Source organism: Haemaphysalis longicornis, unplaced genomic scaffold (assembly GCF_048455015.1).
Source record: "Haemaphysalis longicornis isolate Haplotype H1 unplaced genomic scaffold, Haemaphysalis longicornis Haplotype H1 scaffold_14, whole genome shotgun sequence".
Classification (NCBI taxonomy): Eukaryota; Metazoa; Arthropoda; class Arachnida; order Ixodida; family Ixodidae; genus Haemaphysalis; species Haemaphysalis longicornis.
This window is the reverse complement of record NW_027526245.1, coordinates 6,944,931-6,967,261: the sequence shown is the minus strand read 5'-3', so window position 1 is coordinate 6,967,261 and position 22,331 is coordinate 6,944,931.

Below are 22,331 nucleotides of genomic sequence, written 5' to 3'. Positions count from 1 at the left end.
GTGGTTGTCGTGATTGCCAGCAACACAACTAAATAAAACCAATTTATACTTTGGTCATAGAAGACGTGCAGAATGTGCCAAACAGAATTTGATATTTCACCACTGACAATGACGAAGTGTCAAACGTTAGGTATGTACACCCACAGTATACACGCTTGGACGCTTTCTATCACAATCGTTTGAATGCCAAAAGGCTCATTGGGAGTGAATGTTTTGCAGAAGCCCTAACTTGGGAAAACATCTGGTACCGTATTGGCGCAGTTTCCGAAAATGATGTGAAGGGTGAGGCTTTAGCTCACTACGCGACTTTACCGCCCTCCCAATTATTTTTCGCGTCACATCGTTTTATGGTACTTTCTCAAATCGCATAACTACCATGAAGGTCTTTTCTTAAATTTATTTCAGTATTTCTGTGATTACGGCTGACGCGCCATTGTCTTGAACAGCGGGATACTCTTCTTGCCTCATTTTTTGTGTGTTGTCTATCTGATTTGGTTTCGTAAAACCCAATACAACGTGTCTTTGTTTCTAAAGTAATTCTTGTACCCTTTCACGATCACGAAGCTCAAGCAAACCTATATCCTTCGATCACTGCTGCGAAGCCACTGTGCGAACGTCGTTGGACAGCGCAGTCAATGAGTGCACCAAACATACCTCGAGTGACTGGAACAAGGCCTCAACTTGCGCAAGAAAGAAGACATATAATTAGCGATTTGTGGTTTACCCTTCTTTTGGAATAAATGCTACTAATGTTTATCCCCCAACAAGAGTACCGTTTATCCTTGCCCGAATGTACCTGATACGCCGAATACAGTTATCTTTTGTTTACCTAGGTCATCCGCAATCTGGCGTAAAAATCTTCTGTGGCGTAATCGTGGCCATTAAAAATAAACAAACAAGTGGTACACAGATTGGCTGGTACTAACACTGGTTGAAACAAATGATTTTACGTGTAGTAACCCACGGTTGGTAAATATTACTGAAAATACCTTATAATGTATAAAGAAACACACGCTTATCAAAAGAAAAAGATCAAATATTGAAACTTTCAGAAAATGAAGGATACTTGCTAGACCCAGCTCCTTACATTTTACGTCCATCAACACAAATATTTTTGGTGGTTTTTGCAAGTGGTTGGATCTTTTCTAGGCCATCTTCTTGTAATTACAGCACAAAAGTTCAATATTTTAAATAAAGATTTCACAGTAATTTGGTAGCGGAAGCTTACACTATTTCCTACATTTGATTTCAAAATTTTCGCATACCTTATTGCTTAGGCGCCGACCGTAAACACAGAAAAAGTACACCTGGCGCAAATTTTGAAATCCACTCTAAGTATGCTTACCTTCTGATTCTACATAAATTTGTCTTACACGTTTTTGTACCAAATATTTTGAATTACCAAAAATAAATTTCCAGAAAATTTTTCCAAGTGACAAAGTTCCAGAACAACATTTGAAAAGCACGAAAAGCTGAAAGTTGAAATAAACATCTTCGTTTAAAACTTATTTTAGTTTGATTCTTATTCATGAACCAGCATCAAAGTTGGCCAATTTAATCACTTCACACTCACGTGGGGGTAGCCGTCAGAAGAACAACAATAAAAATTCCGGGCAATTTCATGCTGCGAACTTCCTTGGTACTCTAAAATTTTAGCTCGTAAGACTCTTGTAGTGTTTTTATAACCTAAATCACGCCAAGTACCTTTATTCTGTAGAATCGCTATGACAAGAATGCTAGAATGCAAACGGGTGTGTGATACATTTACATTTTTGACGGCACTGACAATGTTTTTCTGAAGAAAAATTTAGGAATGTCAAGTTTTCCATAAATATGTTTTTGCGGAGGCTTAGTAGGGACAGCTGCCATAGTGAATGAATGTATACAAGGCAGTGTATTCATACAGAATGTCGTGTGTTTTCAATCATCTAGAGAGACGAGAAGAAACAGAAACATTCATAAGCCTGTCACAAAAACACAACAGTGGCAACCTCATTCAATCAGAAAAAAAATAGTTGAACTGTAAAGAGGGTACTTTCTCTCAACTTATTCGCTGACAAAATTTAAAGCATTCATTAATAAGCGTCGAATGAAATTGGTCAGGCATTGCTTCAGAGATTTATTAAATACAAAAGCCGTGTAAGAAACATAAAGGGATGGTGGTACTGAAAAAACAAATACTGGTAGTGAAAAATTTCAAAACTCGTTGATATGGTTGTATTTGTTTCAAGACAAAGTTAACTGACATATACTTCAGATTTATCTATTGTTCTTCATTTCAATGAATGGTTTTTATTGTATATTTTGGCATTCCGTTATTTCTAGTTTTCAAATCTGTCCCGCCATTTAAAGACCCCTACAGCAAGTAGAAGTAATCTGCAAGGCACGCTCGGGAAGTTTTCTGTTGTGTTGTCATAGTACAAACACCTCCGACATGTACGTTTTTTCACATGTACTGCCGTCCCGGTAGCTTCCCCACGTACACCTATTGGGTCTATTAGGAAAATACGGTCGGAGTATAGGACCGGTGAATCCTGCGTGCACAGGGTAATTAGGCATTCCCACTCGCCCAGTGCGAAGGTTTTGGGATGCTTAGCCAAATCACATTTGGAGCCGGCACGCTTGCCGACATGCAACTGAAAACGCTCTTGTTTGTGCAGATTTTTGCTGTCCTTTCGTCAGCGAATGTTTGGGGTGCTGTTGGCGAAGAAGCGTCGTTTCCGCAACCACCTGTGTTATCGTCCGCATCGACAATCGCGTGGAGCACGTCGGCATGCTGCGGTGCCTTCGCACTGCCAGTCAGCGTGTTCTACATGTTTTCCGAAGACGACGGTCCTGACGTCGATGAGCGGCCAATCAGCTGTGAGCGGAACGAAACATGTGGCATGGTAGAAGGCTACATAAGCGCGCAGCACTACGCCTTCGTGGGATTTCGAGCCGGCAGGCTGGCCGACATGCAACTGACACCGCTCTTGTTTGTGCAGATTAGTTTTACTGTCCTTTTCATTTTCCGAGCAACAATGAGTGCGTTGCCGGCTCCTCCACGTTGCTGTGTACTGCTGCTGCGTATCGTAAGCGAGCCCAGTGGAAATTGTGTAAAAAACGTTTTCGTCTGTTTTCATGTCGAGTGCTATATTAACTTCTACTGTTGCTACTCGCCGGGGTTGTGGAACTGAACCCCGGTCCCGATGGTATTGCTGAAGTGAATTTGCCGAGTCACGATGATGCTACTCAACTAGATTTTCTGAGAGGCTTGCAAAGTGGTCAGGCGGCAAAAATGCAGAAGATGGACACTATCGAAACGAGGTTCGCAAAGCATGAAGCCATAATAGCAGAAATGAATAAAAACCTTACAGTCATGCAAGGCCGCATTGAGGACGTAAGTAATCTGGTATCGGAGCAGACAAATGTCATCAGGAGCCTTCTGCAAGGAGTTGATGAGCTACAGGAGAAGTCTGTAGATATGGAAGACCGGAGCTGGAGGCTAAATCTTGTTTTCTATTCCGTAGATGACACCGACCAGCTCGAAAAGTGGGACCAGTCGGAAAAATAATTCAGAAGATATGCAAGGATAAGCTGGGAATTCAGCTCAAGTCAGTGCAAAGGGCACACCGCACTGGCTGATTTACTGGAAAGACTAAACCGCCAATTGTGGTAAATTTTTCTTCCCACAAAAAAAAAAACAAGACGTTCTAGTAAATGCGAAAAAATTTAAAGGGACCAATTACAGTGTTTCTCAGGATTATTCGCCCGAGACTCGTAGCGTACGCAAACACCCCCGGGAATATGGCAGAGCTATTGTAAAGTTAATTTTGACTAGCCTATTATGAACGATGAGACTTTTAGGTGGGACAAAGAAAAGGAAGAAGTGGTCCCTGTCACCAAGTCTGGACGCAGTGCCCAAAAAAAGACACGACCTCTTGTCGACCTCGTTGCATTAGGTGTCAAATGCCGAAGCGTGAGCAATAAAGTGGATGAACTTGCAGCCTTGATATAATCTGTAAATGCGGATATAATATCCGGCACAGAATATTGGCTGAACCCATCAATCAGCGATAGTGAAGTTTTTCCACAGAAATTTATTGCGTATCGCAAAGACAGGCAGAGCATTGGTGGGGGCGTTTTCGTGCTTGTGAGGTCCGATTTGAGCTCCCGTGCTCTTGATATCAATCATGATGCGGTGGAAGCAATGTGGTGTAAAGTTACTTTACCTGATAATTTTTCGTTCACCGTCGGAGCAGTTTATCGACCACCAAACTCTAATATAGTGACACTGCAAGCATTAAACGGAGTTATCCCACTCCGACCTCCACTGGAGCGATAATATGTGCGCTGTGAAAACGTGTACCCACCCTAACAAGAAAATGATGAGCATTGTAGATGCTTATGGGCTACTACAGTATGGTAACGAGCCAACCCGTGAAAACAGTATTTTAAACTTGTTGTTTTGCAGCTCGCCAGACTTTGTAAATTCGGTCACTGTCATCCCGGGTATAAGTGGCCATCAGGCCGTAGTCACAACTATAAAAACAAAAATTTCTCGACAGAAGTACCACGGCTATAGAAGAGTGTTCTTGTTTGATCGAGGCGATTACTCCAGTATATGTGATAGACTTTATATTTACTTACCTGTTTTCGAGTGCCTGGCGGATGATGTGAATGTGCATTAACTTTGGAGGCTTTTCAAAAATAAGTTATTTGAACTCAGACGAACACGTACCAAATGTAAATTCTTGCAAACTAAAAAACGGAGAAAGCCTTGGGTGACATCTCGCCTTTTGCCGATAATCAAAAGAAGAAATCGCCTATTTGCTAAATTCACACGAACTAAACAGACTTGTCATTACGAAAAAATCTGCCAGATTACGCAAGAATATAAAAAAGGTATAATAGAGGCCAGAGATATCTATTTTAAAAAAACTAAATGATAGATCGAGAGCTAACCCCAAACCTTTCTGGTAATATATTAAAGGGTGTGGGTCTGACAGTGTGGGTATAAACGATATCGTATATAATAACCTAACTATTGTTGATGACACCGCCAAGGCGAACAGGTTAAACAATTATTTGAAATATATCTTTTCACTAGTACAGGATTTCCCTTCTCCATCCTACGCAAGTAACGTATCCCCAATGAACCCGACTGAGATTAGCGTAAGTGGCATTGAAAAGCTATTAAACAAATAGACGAAACAGAAGCAATTGGCCCTGATGGGATTTCTCCGCGTATTTTGAGACGCTGTGTTGAAACGATCTCGCTGTATCTGCACATAATTTACGAACAATCATAGTTGACAGACGGTTTACCTGATGACTGGAAAATTGCCTATGTCGTTCCAGTCCATAAGGGGGGATCGAAAGAGGACGTTGAAAATTACAGACCACTTTCTTTAACCTCAATAGTGTGCAAAGTAATGGAACATATTCTCTATTCCGGAATAATGAAACACTTTATTGAAAAAAAAAACATTCTAACAAACTACCAGCACGGGTTCCGCAAGGGGTTCTCATGCACAACGCAACTTGTTGAATTTTACCATGATCTGGCATCTGGCCTTAATTCAGGAAAACAAACCAGCTGTATTTTCTTTGATTTTTGTAAAGTATACGATACGGTAACACATTATTTTCTTTGTAACAAACTTAAATTAATAAACATAGATACCATTGCGCTAAAGTAGATAGAAAATTATTTGTGTCAACGTCGACAATGTGTCATTTTAAACGGCAAAAGCTCTGAGTACGTTGATGTGACATCGAGAGTACCGCAGGGCTCTGTATTGCGACCACCTTTGTTTTTACTTGATATTAATGATGTTTCAGTAGGTATGCATTCAAGTGTCAGACTGTGTGCAGACGATTGCGTCGTGTACAAACAAATCAGAAGTGAGAGTGACCCTACCCAACTGCAAATTGACTTGGAACATGTTCAGGATTGGTGCTCTACGTGGAAAATGAATTTAAATGTTAGAAAGTGTGTTCATGTTTCATTTACAAGGAAAGAGAAGCCGATTGAGACTGGGTACCTTTTAAACAATGGTCCTGTAAAAAGAGCTGCTACTTTTAAAAATCTAGGTCTAGTGCTTTCATCCGATTGCTCATGGAATGCACATGTAAGCGACGTAGTGAGGAAAGCTGCAAGGGCGCTGAATTTTATGCAACGCACACTAAAACCTCTCAGGAAAACCTAAAAAAGACGGTTTACTTGACATGTGTAAAATCTTTACTAGATTATGCCTGCGCGGTATGGGATCCCTCCCAAGTAATACTGAATCATGGATTTGAGAAAATACAAAACCGAGCGCCAAGGTTCGTCTTTGGATGGTAAAAGAGGGAAGATAGTATTACTCAGATGAAAAATGAACTTGGGTGGGAGCTGCTTTCCTCCCGATGACGAAAATTGCGGTTAAAGTTTCTTTTTCATAAATTTCACAATAAAACAGGAGTTAACAAAGAAAACTACTTCAAAGTATATCAATACCGTTCGCATAGAACTGACCATGTTTTCAAAATAAGGGTATGGCGTGCCAGGACGGACCAACTCGCGAAGTCATTTTTTGTAAAAACCAATAAAGAGTGAAACAGGTTGTCTGAGACGCAAGTGTGCTCTAAAAAGGAAGATTTGTTTATGTTCATGCTGTAACCCCCCTGCTGTAGCGCGTTCGGGCAATACGGGGTAATCTCTGAATAAAGAATAAAGACACGGCTTCGATCCTGTGTGTGCTTGCTGGAATTTGGTTTGAAGACGCTAATCCAAAAAAATCCTTATTGAAGAGATTTCAGCGTGCGTTTAAGGTATTTCCGTGAGTTCAACAGCAATGAGGATTGCACAGAAGGACGACACACAAGGGGAAGAAAACAGGAAGAGTGCAACAAACAACTGCTTTTTAAATTCCTTACGGCCCGAAATATATAGCTACAAAGAGGCACATGCGCCGAACATACAACAGAAAAACGCCCAGAATGGGTGCATGTGCCAATTTTGCCTTTTATTTGGGGTTGTAAGCCCTTCAATAAATCAGTTCCGCTCGTCCTGTTGCCTTCCCTGTGTGTGTCGTCCTTCTCCGCAATCGTAAATGTCTTTACAAGTACCATACCAAATTGACAGTTAGCTAATATTTCTGAACATCATTTAGTGGTCATACTGAATCCAGAGCAGCTTCACCAGTGGTGAACCTTATTGCTAAATTGTAGCTTGGGTGACCAAAACACTACAAATAATAATTACCTGTAGATTGACGTAGATAACAAGGGTCCAAGTTTAGGGTGTGGGGCTTTTAACGCGATAGTGTTATTAGGCTCATTTCTCGGTTTTCCCTAACTGCTAGCCGTCCGCTGTCAGCCGTGCCCATAGAGCGTCCATGAAAGTACGTCACCCCTGCAACCGGAAAATATAACTTAGGCAGCCTGATACCAGGGCTCCCCTGAAGCTGCAATACAGAACAGCGGCAACTAGACTATGGAAAGGAGGACAGTGATACTACGGCCACAATTACGCCACAGTGATACTACGGCCACATAATACACAATTCAAGGAGGCGCCACTCCTGCGCAGTGATGTTAGTTTTACGCACTGTAGGTAGTCGCATGCTCCGCACATGTGATCGCTAGCTCTGCCTACAACTGACGCCCCTATCAAAGCGCCTCCCGAGTTTATACTAATACCGGTTCTTACATTGTGCCACCCAAGTAAAGGACGTGTAAAAGAGAGATTACCATAAGACACTCAAAATCTCTGGAAAACGTAAGAAATACCCAGAAACCAAATTAGATGCGAAAAGAAGCTGAAAAAAAACCTAAACCACAACATCTCGTACTCGGTGCCGTCAAGCGCGTTTGCGATGCCACACTTCCGAACGAATGTTCAGAGGCGCACGCTTCAGCCGACGGCTCCTTTTGAACGCGAGAGAGCCGCTGCTGCCATTTCTGCTATCGCGCGCGCAAATGTAACGATTTGACGATTTGTGTGAACGCCGATAGAAAGGCCCAGGCGTCTATGCTTCCTGCGTCCGAAAAATTATTGCTAAAAGCTTTGGGGTCATCTTGAGATGGCGATGGCAATGGGTGGGAAGAAATTTCCGCTGTTGCGGCAATTTCAGTTTCGTATCCGATTCTAACGCGCATGCGATTTTTCGACCTATTTAAAAAAAAACTGCGCGTTAGAATCGGGTAAGTACGGTAGTTTCTTGGTTGCAGGCATAATACCTAAACAATTTAGAAGGATTGTTATACCCACTAAGATGAAAGTTGACGTAAAATTCAATCCAAGACACGGCGGACTGGAAGGGAACGACGCAGTCTACAAAGGTCCACACAAACTCACATACTGTGTTCCAGCATGTGACGAGTACCCCTCTTCTCTTCCCGAAAAATTTGGACAACTTTTTTTTCTACACCTAGGAACATCAACCTTCTCCGTGCCACAAAATAACTGCCGACTAGGAACGCGATATGATCGAACACATAAATCCACAAGTCTAACTGGACGAAGATACTAAGTTGAAAACGTGAGGCATTCACGTTAAACTGAGGTAATTCCTGGCAAACTCCCACCCTTTTTACGCGACATGCCTATATTCAAGGATACGTTCTGACTCCCTCTTTCTCTTTATGTTTCTCTCCCTCTTTTTTGTCTCACTCTGGATGTTTGTGATAAATAAACCAAAACATTCAGTTAGCCCACAATGCAACAGAATAAATGTGGTGAGACACTGACACTGTCAACTTCTTGCCGAAACTGACCAACACAGCCACAAACTTTCGAGCCAACATCTTAAGGCACACAAGCGGAAATGTCGTCGGCCTTTCCCAGTGATGGTTGCGGCTAGTCTATATAGCGCCGCTGAGCTGTAATTTTCGGAAATCATACATGCAAACGCACGGCTACAATCCCAAACGCTCCCACAATGCCGAAGAAACGCTAGCGCGTCTAACGCTAGCGCTCCTAAGACCTGAACGTTGATGTCTCTTGCATTTTTTTACTGGCTGGTTTCCTCGAAATCGTTATTCGTCTGACTGCTGTAGGAACGTTTCCATGCCGGCTCACCAGAAGTTAGAGTTACTATCGTTTTTAAGTCAAATTCACGAATAACTCTTTGGGATGTGGCTTTTTACCGTGTTTTGATACATATTTCGACAGTAGCTTTTCCGGAGGTTTAATTTTCGATTTATAGATTTGCCCAAAACGGTTCTGATAAACTTAGCAATAACACAACTAACTTTGCGACATTTTTTTCTATATTTACAGCAGAATACTAAAAGAATGGCGCAATGTCGTAGTTTTGGCAATGTTTCGCAGATAATGGCAGGAAATATACTTATCTGCAGCCCTTTCCTGAGCTGATTTGTTGGTTTGAGAAATTTTCAAGTAGAATCATATGGCACAAAAAGTAGGACGGAATTGTAGCGCATGGTACGCTGCAGGCACCTGGCAGCAAGAGAGGTCTCGCACGTCCAACGCTAATATAAAGGCAGAAGGCTCAAGAACTGACCTTGAGAAGGACTTTGATGGCAACCGTTCCGGTCTTCTTTCATCCACCTATCAACATATCGCCACGGTTTATTAAAGGCTATGTTTCGGAGGTCGGCGTCTGCGGTGGCACAGTTCATGGTCACCATTATTACTGAAGGTGCCCCGTGTCCCGACAAAAACTGAATCATGACAGATATTGGAAAGCTTGGTGGCTTTCTCGGTACATTGGAGTTCTTGAACCCAAAAAAGGGCGGGGCAGATATCTCTTGATCTAATTTCCGAAAAACCTCTGCCACGTCATACCCCGTCATAAAGAAGCTGGAGGAAGGAGGAATTCTTGACGCTTTCTGTTTACCGCACTCTACAAAAACCATGTCCTCTGTACGCGTAAGGCCTATGGCTGCTGCATTACAACTGTCAACGCCGCGTCCGCGCGAACATATCCTGGCTTTAAAATACACATAAGGCATGAGTCACCTACTCGTCACACTTAAGCATGTCGTAATGCACTTTCCCAGTATTTTTAGCCAACACCTTAAATTTCATTGATCATTGCTTGTGCTAGTTACGCGAACAGGTAGTGTACAGCCATCGTAAAATTCACCTCACTGCGTCTTCTTCTGACATTTCCGGTAGGGCCGCATGGTTTCCGGCGTCTGGTGTACCTCAACATTATTACTATGCATATTGGAGCCCGGTTTGCATAGAAATCCCCCGCGTACGTTACTGTTCCTGCACACTTCTTTCAATTACGCTGCACCGCATTCGAGAGTATGGTGTCTGCTTCAATCCCGATTGCCGGGTCTGAACCAAGCCCGAGGAGCGGAGGCAGACAGCTCTTGAAGTGCAGCATCACCTTTCGCATGCGGCTATTCGGAGTTCTTCATAAACTTGGTTCAGCAATAATTGTCTCGGCCTATGCGTGCCCTGGACCTTTTCGATTTGATTTGTGAAATTTTGCACTTGGATGTGTTGAGTGTTTATTCTGAGGTAAACTTGGGATACACAACACGCACACTGATAACATAAGCACGAGCAGGCAAAGGCAAAAAAACTGTCTGTTAAAGGAAAAGTATTCGATAGTTTGCGCGTGTTCCTTTCCGCAGACTTCTAGTACGTCTTTCAGGGAGAAACACGATTTTCACAAACTGGCCAGTGAGCAGAGACCAGATAGCAGATGCATGTGTGTTACATGTGTATGGCCCATCCGTAATCTCGCCAACGCAATTTCCGTGTGTCTATTGCGTGTGCCGATTGTGTATGGTACCAGTAGTGGCTTGATTACGTGTAGTTTGTTGTCTGTACTTGCTTTCCATTGTAATTGCCATGTTTCGTGAAGGTGTTTTCTGATGTTTGGTTTCAGGTCGGTATACAGTGGAGTTGTAATGTTCACTGTATTTGTAAGTGCAGCAGTAGTCGGAATTTGATCTGCCGCTTTATTACCGGCGACCCCAGAGTGACCTGGCACCCGGCGATGAACCACATTAAGGTTTTGGGAATATACAGATACGATAGCGTTGAAGAAAAGATTGAGAACACGATTCTTGGAAGGCTTTGGAGATGTCAACGCCCGCACCACAGATACGAAATTTGTGGAATTTGACTTTGAAGGATGTGTCTAACAAGAAGACGTATACCATAGACCTCTGCTGTGAAAATACTAGTATTGCAAGTTGTAGTTTTACTGACATTAAAGCTGGGTTCGTGCGCAGCAAGGAGACAGACGTGGGAGTTTTTGAGGCATCAGCGTAAAATTCTGGACACCGGTTTTCATGTTGTAGAGACAAGACGTGGTGCAGGATTGCAGTCGTGGTACCCGATTTTTGTGACGTTTTATGAAAGAAAAGTCACGAAATACCGAGCGATTTTACCATGGTAGTAAACGATATAAAAAACATAATGTGTTAACATCTAAAACGTAAATGCTTAGATACAAGGCTGGCAATGTCGCTCTGAGCAAGGACGGCAGACGAACGTATGTACAATTAGAAACAGCAGAGATGTGGATGTGTTGTTAGGCAAGATAAAACGGATGTTTATTCAGAAATAAAGTTTTAAAATCTCAAATAAAGTTCATGCACATCTCCTGGTTTTTACGGCACTATATGTTACACAAGACATACAGACCTATGTCAGGGGAAAGCACCCTACGCCAGACCTCAATTGAAGCACTGGGTCAAAAATTTGCAATGCTGTTTCAGCCAGCGACTCATACACCGCACTGCCACAGTACACAGGCGACCCAACCAATGCGGTATACCATAGCAGCAGCTCTTTGTCGGCACCATAGAATTGGTGGCAGAGAACCTGAGAGATAATAATTGTTTTGAGATATTTATGTTTAGGTTCCTTAGATATTAGGAATGAATGTGAGCTTGTGGTCAAACACAACACCTACATACCTCTGCTCCTTGTTCACAGGAAGGACACGCAATTAAGAGTAAGGTCTGGGTCTGGATGAAACCCAAGATTCGTGGAGAACCCAACGCAATAGCTATTTCCAGGCTTCAGATTAAAACCATTATTGTGGGCACAGCCGGCAAGGTTTCTGACGCCCAGCTGTACCCGACATTCACAGATTGACAGTTTAGATGATTTAAAGGATGATTTCCTGTACAGACATGGAATAAGAGATTGTGGTTGGCAATGCCTTGTGAAATTGTTCACCTTAGCTATGAAGAGTAGAGCTTAACAGTCAATTTTACGGAACTCCATTTTCTTGCACGTGAACCTCTGAGAGTGCACAACCAAATCTTACTAGATAGAATCACTCCGACAAAAAACTAACAAGGGTGTAACTAACAAGGGTCTTCTCAAAATCGAAAACCATACTTTGACAATACGGTTTATGCACGAAGTCTGCCGTGATGTGCGAGTCATGTGCGACGAGTTGATCATTCGTTGATCTCCTCACACTGAATCCTGCCTGGCAGCTCTCGGGAAGACCATTGTACTCAGAGAAGTGCACGAGCCTGTGGTTTATTATCTTCTCAAAGAGCTTGCGCAAGCCACTCGTCCGGGCTATGGAACGGTAAATTAAGGGGGACGACAGGTCCTTTCCCTCCTTTAAGAAAGCGACTTCAATGGCCTCCCTCCAAGAGCGTAGAACATTCCCCTAAAACCACATTTTATTGTATAGATGTAAGAGTGTGTTCAAGTGTTTCTGCATGTATGTGTTGTATCATGAGTATGTGATCCTGTTTGGGCTGGAGCTGAGGGTTTACAGGTGCGCAGGCTAGCCCTCAGCTCATTGAGTAAAAACTCTGAGTTATAGGTTTTGACGTGTTATTATCAAGTAAATACTTTTATTGTGCCGATTGTTTGTGTTTTATGAAAGTGTTTGTGTAGTATGCTGAACTAGACACAGGTTGGAAGTGTTGTGCAAGTGTGTTTCCCGTGCCTGCTCTTCTAGTGTGTCCCGTTCGCCAGGAGCAGGCTGTGTGTTTGTGTCCTTTGAGTTTGCATATTCGTATCCATACTTTGCGTGTGTCTCGGTATGCGTTATTTGACGTTATGAATGAGTTCCAACTGGCTCGTTTCGCCTGACGCAGAAAACATTTTCACATCGCCTCTACCCGTTTTAACAACTGGAGGTTAACCGACACGCCAAACTACAGTCCTGATTCGAATCCTCTTCCGCTGTTTACGCGGGGCACCAGAGGCGTGGGGAATTTACTTTGCGGCGGCGTCGAAGATGTGCTCCATGAGTAGTTGGGTACCTTCTTATGGTACTGGAAAGGTATGATACTGAAAGAATGTGCCTTGTATATTTTAGTTTGTGGATTTACTGAGCTTACTAACATATACGCGGGCAAAGTAGTTCCACAGAAACGGGCATGCTATGCTGCCCTGACTGCTAAGCTAGCAAAACACGTAAGGATTAAAAAGGGTGGCAAAAATGCAGAGAAGGTGTAGGTATTGACGAATGTAAATGAACCCTTTTATTGTAAATTGTCAAACAAAGATTCTTAGAAACGTTTTGAGCAGTGTGAATAATACTGCCGTGTGTAATCCCGGAACACATTTGCAATACCTTTTGCTGCCTAAAGATTGCAGCCGCAAAAGTTAAAATATAAATGGGAATTTTTGGGAAGCTCATTGCAGAAGTTTTATTCACGAAAAAGTCAATTAAGGTGTTAGCAATGCCCAAAATAAAAAAAATAATATACCTGCTATACTATTTATGCTTTGTATTTCTATTCCTGACAGCGCTGGGGCAGTGCCCGTGAGCCCTGAAGCCATGTGTCCTCTGTATCGCAACGGGGAAGTTGGAATCCCCAATAGGACTGGTTCTCTTTTATAAGCTGTGTTTTTTGTTTTTCTGGCAACCTCCATTGCTCGACAAGCGAGTTGGGAGACTGCGTACAGACTGCCACTGACGCACTAACAAGTTCTTTTCGGTGTGGTGTTGACATGATCACCGACTGCTCGTGAGGACAGTGCCCAATGAGGCGACTCTCGGCTTGGTGAAAACATGCCTCTTACAACAAATAGACGACCCAGAGAAGCTTCAAAGGTTTAGGCGATGCTCGTCGCAGTTCAGCGTTTTCACTGTTTTAGACGTTGTTAAGGCACCGGAACAGTGTACGCCTGAGATAGGGGACTTTCAGATCTAAGCGCTGCTCGCAGGCTGGTCTGACACATTCTACAGCCTAATATATGGCCGAAACCTAGAACGCTGAGTTCTATAATATAGAGAATGCCCAGTTTACAATTACATCGAATACAATCATGTTAAACAGAATCGAAACTGAAACCGTTTTGAATCGTAAACTTAAACATCGTCGAATCACTGGTACTGGTCTTAGTTGCTGCTTCCACAGGAAATTCCCAGGGCACCTTTTCTTCTTTCAGGTTTTATAAACATAATACTGGTTGAGCGATTGTTTCTTTGCGCCAGCCTATGCAGTGCAAAAAAAAACAGGTGGACGACAAATTAGCTTCTGTGCCCCATGATGTTCGTAATAATTATCTCGGCGACCATCAAATAATGCGAAAATACGAGCCAAGGCATTCCTAAAACACTTTACAAACATAACTTTCTTGTCCGTTGCGTTTGTTAGCTGGGGGACAATTTCGGCAAGGGTTTTAACTAAAGATGACTTCTGCGAACATCAATAACTATAACTACAGAAAAACAGCCATTGAGCGTCTTTAAACATGTGTGTCACACGACAATTCATATCTGATTTTCAATGATCAGGAAAACAGAACATGTCCAATAATTGTAGAATTCAAAAGAATAGAATGGTAGAACTCAATTGTTGAAGTCGTGTTCGATAGTTGTAGCTGTAGTTTGTAGAAATATCTAATATCAAACAAAAGATTGTCTTACATAATCTAATCTTTTTATTATTCGATTATTGCAAGATCAAAGGCCACTTTTGGTGCACTTTCTTATGCCAAGATGTTCTAGAATATATTATTCAGAATAATAATAACCTGTGCCTACCTACCAATGCCATATTTAGCTGACCCTTCAACAGCCTGAAGTAAGATGATGATGAAGGTTGGATTTCTTTGGTGCATCGTCAGCTGGGGCAAAGAGCGCCAAACAAAAGAATACAACGGAAAAAAATGACTACTAAATTGTGTAAGCCAGAAAAACAGTAAAATCAAATAAACCAATGGAGATAGCTGTGTATAGGGCCAGTGTTGATTACGCATGATAGGATATGAGGTTTAAAAAGTTATCATCAGGCAAATATTTAAAAACGCGTTCCAAAGAAACCATGACATTGTCACCCAAAAACAAGGAAGGGTGTAGCGAAATGTGTTGTCTGTATAGTTCCTTTAAGTGTCTGTGTCTTGTTGTGTCGAGTGCCTTGCATGTGATTAAGATATGGACTATGGACAGGCCCATCCCACACCTGTTACACATGGGTCTTGGAGAGCCAGTGCGCAGGTGTGGGTGTGTTACATGTGTATGGCGTATCCGCAACCTAGCTAAGGTATATTCAATGTGTCTGTTGCGTAAGCCAGTAGTGTATGGTCCCAAGTGTGGTTTTATTACTTGTAACTTGTTATCTGTCTGTTCACTCCAGTGTGTTTGCCATGCATTGCGAAGTTGGTGTCTAATGTGTGGCTTCGTGTCTGTGTACGGCACGGTTGCTCTGTCCACTGTATTAAAGAGTGTAGCAGCAGTGGCCATTTGATGTGCGGTTTCATTCCCGGCTATTCCACAGTGGCCAGGAACCAAACATATTATTTCAAGACTTGAGGCGTATTCCAACATAACGGCCTTAAAAACAAGATTACGTAATTTTTTGAGCGTTTTCTGGACAAAACTGAACGTACAACACTTAAAGAAGCTGTAAACACTATGGACTTTGAAATTTGATGTTGAACGATGTGATGCAAAACAAGGAAAAATTCATTTGCTTCAGCCCTAAAAATGCTGTTATGGGAGTTCATTCTTTTAAACACGTTGAGGTTCGGCCCATGCGCACCACAAGACACAGATGTAGCTGTGTTTGATGCGTCGCAGTAATACTCTGCGCATTGTTACTTCTCCTTCAGGAAGAGGAAATGCTGAATAATGGCTACTCTTGGTGCCCTGTTTTTGTCAAATTGCAGAAAGGACAAGTCACAACAAACTGCCCGGAGTTGCCATGGTGCAATAAAATTAGTGGTGTGTGTCTTGCGGATGTCTGAAAATAACACAGCCAGCTCAGAAAATTCTGCTGTCACTTTGAGAAGGAACGGCATGGAAATAGATGGACGATTTGCAAAGAGCTGCTCTGAGGATGCATCATGAATGGTTAAATCAAAAGTACGATTTATCATAGACATGATTTTGGAGGCGTACAACAAAGTTTTTGTATGTCCTCTGGTAATACAGGGACATTTCTGATAATCTGCATAGAGGCTTTCAACGGGGCTAGTGCGAAAGGTGCCACAGGCAAGACGAAGCCCCAAATGCCGCACCGGGTCAAGCATTTTTAGCGCCGTCTTCGTCGCGGACCCATAAACAACACTGCCATATTCCAAGCGAGATCCTACCACTGCAGTATAAAGGCGCAGGAGGAGCTGCTTGTCAGCACCATAGGATTGGTGTGACAGGACTATAAGAATGTTCATTGTTTTTAGCATTTGTGTTTGAGGCGTTTCAAGTGAAGGATAAATGTGAGTTTACTATCGAATATTAAGGCCAAAAACTTCTCTTTCCCTCTGACAAGGATTACTACACCATTATTAGACATATCAGGGTCCGCATGAATCCCGCGCTTCCGGGAGAACACAACACAAGTACTTTTAACAAGGTGCAGTTTATAACCGTTGGTGCCCACCCAGCCAGCACGTTTGTTCACCCCAAGCTGGACTTGGCGTTCAAAAATTGAAAAGTTACAAAACGTAAAAGATATTTGGACATCATCTACATATAGAGAACAGGAAACGGTTGGTGGCAGTGCCTTGCGGAGCGAATTCATCTTAACAATGAATAGTGTGCAGCTCAGGACACCACCTTGAGGAACGCCGTTTTTCTGCGCATATAAATTGGAAAGTGCACTGCCAACGCTCACTCGAAAGGTTCGTTCCGACATGTAGCTAGCGAGGGTGTTCAGCATGTGTCCGGAGATACCAAACGACTTGATGTCACTCAAGATGCCATACCGCCAGGCAGTATCATAGGCCTTTTCTATATTGATTGATTGTGGGGTTTAACGCGCCGACGCAACGCAGGCAATGAGGCGCACCGTAGTGGAGGGCTCCGGATTAATTTTGACCACTGGGGATCTTTAACGTCCGCCGAAATCTCGTACACACGGGCATTTTAGCTTTTCGCCTCCATCAGAAAAGCGGCCACCACGGCGGGGAATCGAACCCGCGACCTTGTTCTCAGCAGCGCAACGCCTTAGCCGCTAAGCCACCGCGGCGGGTGCTTTTTCTATATGAAAGAAGGCTGTTATGCAACACTGATATGAATGAAGGCATTTTTACATACGATTCCAAGGCAACCAGGTAATCATTGGTAGATCTCCCAGCCCTAAAGCCGGCTTGGCAGCTATCGAGAAGACCACTGTACTCTAAGAAACACATGAGTCTCCTATTGATCCTCTTATTGAGCAGCTTACACAGGCAGCTTGTGAGGGCGACGGGACAATAACTTGCGGGAGAGGTAGGGTCCTTTCCCTCTTTCAGAAAGGCCACGCCGATGGCCTCCCTCCATCAACCTGGAAGCTGCCCCGAAAAAAATATTTTGTTGTAGAGGTGAAGGAGGGTTTCACGTTTGTCTGTGTGTAAGTGTTGTGTCATAGTTTATGTAATGTTGTCTGCGCCTGGAGCTGAAGGTTTACAAGTACTAAGTGCGATCTTCAGGTCATGCAGTGAGAAGGGGGTGTTATACGCTGAGGTCGACTCATTACTGTCTCGCAAGGACTTCTTCTCACAGGATGTTTTGTGTTTTATGAAATCGTTGGTGTAGTGCGCTGAACTGGACACATGTTGGAAATGTTGTGCCAGCGTGTTAGCCCGGTGTTCCCCTGTTGTACTAACCAGGGGCAGGCTGGGTGTCGGTTGTCCTTTTAGTTTTAGTATTCGTGTCCAGACTTTGTGTGTGTCAGAGTATGAGTTGATGGAAGTGAGGAAGGTGCACCAACTCTCCCTTTTCACCTCACGACGAACTTGCTTCCCAAAAGCCTTTGCCCGTTTAAAAAAAATGAGGTTATCTCACATGGGGTAGCGGCGAAGGATACCCCACGGCTTCTTCTCGGCCTCTCGCGCCAGCCTACAGTCCTCATTCTACCACGGCCTCCTTTGCTTGCACGGAGCACTGGAGGCTTGGGGAATGTACTTTTCGGCGTCGTCGAGGATGCGCGCCGTGATGAGTTAGGCTGCTTCCTCCACGTGTAGGTGTTTTATGGTAGTGTGGTGTAGTTTAGATCTTTCTGTGAATGTACTGCAGTTTGCTTTTGACTTGTTAAACGTGTCATGGGAAGATGGACCCGCATTGTCCTTTACCTATATATTGCCACGGCGCAAACTAGCAGACGACGAACGATTTAATTCTGAGTAATTGGTCCACTAGCAAGAACAATGCGTCCAGCGACGGGTGTTGGTAGAGGAAGACGACGAGGTCTCTTGTGGGCCGTTCTGAATGTTAGCGGCAGCCCAGCCTTTCTTCCTGTAAATAGTGCAAATACTTTAAATACATACTTCTCTACCGCATCCTGTTCTCGTAACATCTTGTGGGGAGGTGCTGGCCTTCTGCGAAGACGGAGCTGCGTAGCGGACGCCACATCCGGCACACTTCCTTTCGCAAAGAGCACTCGGGGACAACCCTCACCATGACTGCGCCTAGCCAGGCCGCTACAGTCCAGACAATCATCCTTGCCCACCCGCGCGAACCAGTAAATTCAGCGGCACGGATGACGTCGACGTAAAAGACTGGATCCCTATGCAGGAGCGTGTCAGTAGCCACAACCGCTGGTACCCTACATTCATGTTCGCCAACCTGGACCTCTACCTTAAAGTTACGACCAAGGATTGGTTTGACACAAACGAGCCCGCCTCACCAGTTGGAGCGCTTGTAAAGAAGAGCTGAAAGCTCTGTTCGGACGGTCCGAGAGTCGGCATCTGGAAGCCAAAAATGACCTTGCCTCCCGCGTGCAAAGCCCCACTGAATCGTACGTTACTTACATTCAGAGCGTGCTATCCCTTCGCTACAAAGTCGACCGTCAGATGTCCGAGGAAGAAAAAGTGGGCCACGTGTTAAAAGGCATAACTGACGATGCTTTAACCTTCTAGTTTTCAAGAACTGTGACAAAGTTGACGCCCTTATCGCCGAATGTCGTCGCTTTGAGCTGGCGAAAAGCCGCCGAATCGCTCAAACATTCACCCGGCTCCCTAACACGGGTGCGACCTCTTCCTGCGAAGATAACCTCCAGCCGCCAGCAGGACAGCGCACTTCCACCGGGATGACCCAAACTCCAGATAATATCACAAGAATTGTACGTCGCGAGATTGAGGCCATTGCCCTAATTTGCTTTCCGCACGACGCCCAGAACTCCTCCGCTGTCTCTGCACCTCTCATACAGGCAGTTGTGCGCGAAGAGCTGCTGACCTTAGTTGTGCAGCCAATTTGCTCCGTGAGTCAACCATGCGCTTGATATGGTTCACCCATCAGCCCTTCTCGGTGCGACAATATGCCGCCACGTTTCCAGAGCCGCCTCGCTGATGAATGGCGGACTCCTGTGGACCGGCCGATCTGTTTCAACTGCAGACGGATAGGCCACGTGGCTCGATACTGCCAGAACCGTCCATTTCCGCGCCGCCAGAACAACTTCTACCGGTACCCTGACGACCCTACTCGACGCATCTACTCCCGCCGTCAGCCGCAGCCGAACACCGCTGATTCCGCCGACAATCGCTGGTCTGGTCGTTCCCCATCGCCGCAGCGTCGCCAGTCCCGTTCTCGTCGCTTTTCCTCGCCGACCCCGCCGACCAGCTACTCGAGACCCTGCCAGGAAAACTAGAGGATGCAGCCCCCCCCTTACCCGACCGAACCTTAATCAACAATTTTGGCTCCCGATCTCCTCCCTGCACAGTCCGTTGAGCTCCGCCGACTGCTAGAATCCTATTGGGACATTTTCGACCTCAAAGACCACCCTCTAGGTAAAACTTCGTCGGTCACGCATCGAAATATTACAGGAAGCGCAAGCCAAATTCATTGAGCCTTTCTGCAGCCCATGGGCTTCACCAGTGGTGCTAGTCGAGAAACAATACGGCACATGGCATTTTTGCGTGGTATATCGACACCCTAAGGCCGTGACGAAGAAGGACGTGTATCCCCTTCCGCGGATAGATGACGCCCTTGACTGCCTCCACGGAGCCAAGCAATTTTCATCCATCGACCTTCGGTCGTGATATTGGCAAGTAACACCTGATGGTCTTTATCAGTTCAAGGTGATGCCCTTTGGCCTCTTCAACGCTCCGGCAACATTTGAACGCATGATTCACTGACTGCGCCAGGGCTTTAAGTGGTCCACATGCCTCTGTTACTTCGACGATGATATCGTTTTTTCGCCTTCGTTTACCACCCATCTCGAGCACCTTTCTGAGATTCTGGCACTTTTCCGACGGGCGGGTATCCAGCTAAATTCCTCAAATTGTCATTTCGACCATAGACAAATAGCAATCCTGGGGAACCTTGTTGACGCCAGGGGAGTTCAACCCGACCCGGATATAGTTCGCGCAGTCCAGAATTTCCTGGCACCGTGCTCAACAAAAGACTTAAGAATCTTTCTGAGACTCTGTTGCTACTTCCGCCGGTTTATCAATGACTTTGCGCACATTGCCCGACCCCTTACTGGCCTGCTGAAGAAAAAGGTTTCGTTTTCCTGGGGCTCCGATCAAATGGCCGCTTTTACTACCCTAGTTTCCGTGCTCACCAATGCACCACTTCTGGCTCATTTTGATACTCTTGCGCCCACAGAAGTCCGCACGGATGCCAGTGGTTACGGTATCGGGGTGGTCTTGGCGCCACGACAAGGTGGACTGGAGCGTGTTATTGCCTTATGCCAGCCGCCTTCTTTTCACCCAAGAGCGCAACTACTGAATCACTGAAAAAGAATGTCTCACTCTTCTGTGGTCAGTGACCAAGTTACGTCCTTACCTGCACGGCCGCCCGTTTACGGTCGTGACAGACCCTCACGCGCTGTGCTGGCTCTCTTCGCTAAAGGACCCCGTAGGGCGGCTAGATCGGTGGGCATTGCGTCTCCAGGAGTATACATTTGATGTAAAATACAAATCTGGCCGTTTGCACCAAGACGCTGGTTGCCTGTCCCGCCACCTTGTCGACCCACTCGACGACAATGAAGATGACGGTGCAGCTTTTCTGTGCACTATATCTGGCCTTCTTCGCATTAAGGAAGATCAGCGTCATGACCCGGCACTACGATCTATTATAGACAACCTTAACTCGGCCTCACCCGACACTTCAACGGCAATGTTTCTGCTCCGTGACAACATCCTATAGTATCGCAATGTTCGTCCCGATGGTCCTGAGCGGTTGCTCGTTGTTCCCCAGCACCTAAACTCCACTGTGCTGCAGCAACTTCACGACATGCCGACTGCTGGGCACCTCAGCATCTCTCGCACTTATCATTGAGTTCGCCGTCATTTCTTCGGGCCTGGCCTATACCATTCCGTACGCCGCTACGTCAGGGCTTGCGACCAGTGCCAACGCTGAAAAGCACCAACGTCGCTTCCAGCGGGCCAGCTCCAGCCTCTTGACATCCCGGCAGAACCTTTCTTCCGTGTCGGTCTAGACTTGCTTGGCCCCTTTCCCTTGTCTTCATCGGGAAACAAGTGGATTGCTGTCGCGACCGATTACACCACGCGCTACGCCCTCACGCGTGCATTGCCGACCAGCTGTGCTACAGATGTAGCCGATTTTCTGCTTCAGGATACAATTCTCCAGCATGGTGCACCTCGGCAGTTGCTTACTGACCGCGGACGTTACTTCCTCTCCCGAGAAATTCACGATATTTTTCGCTCACGCTCTACTAAGCACAAGCTTTTTACAGCATATCATCCCGAAACTAACGGCCCCACGGAATGCCTCAATCGAACCCTGACAGATATGGTCTATTGCTACATTTCTGCAGACCATCGCGACTGGGACGTCATGCTGCCTTATGTGACTTTCGCTTATAATTCATCCCGGCATGATAACGCAGGATATTCACCGTTCTACCTTCTATATGGCCGTGATCCAACTCTACCATTGGACACACCCCTCCCCACGTCAGGCGACCTACCGCTACGGCGGTCAGAGTGCGCCAGTGTAGCCATTGCCCCCGCTGATCATGCGCGGCAGATATCCCGCCACCGATTTTATTTCTCCCAAGCTGTCCAG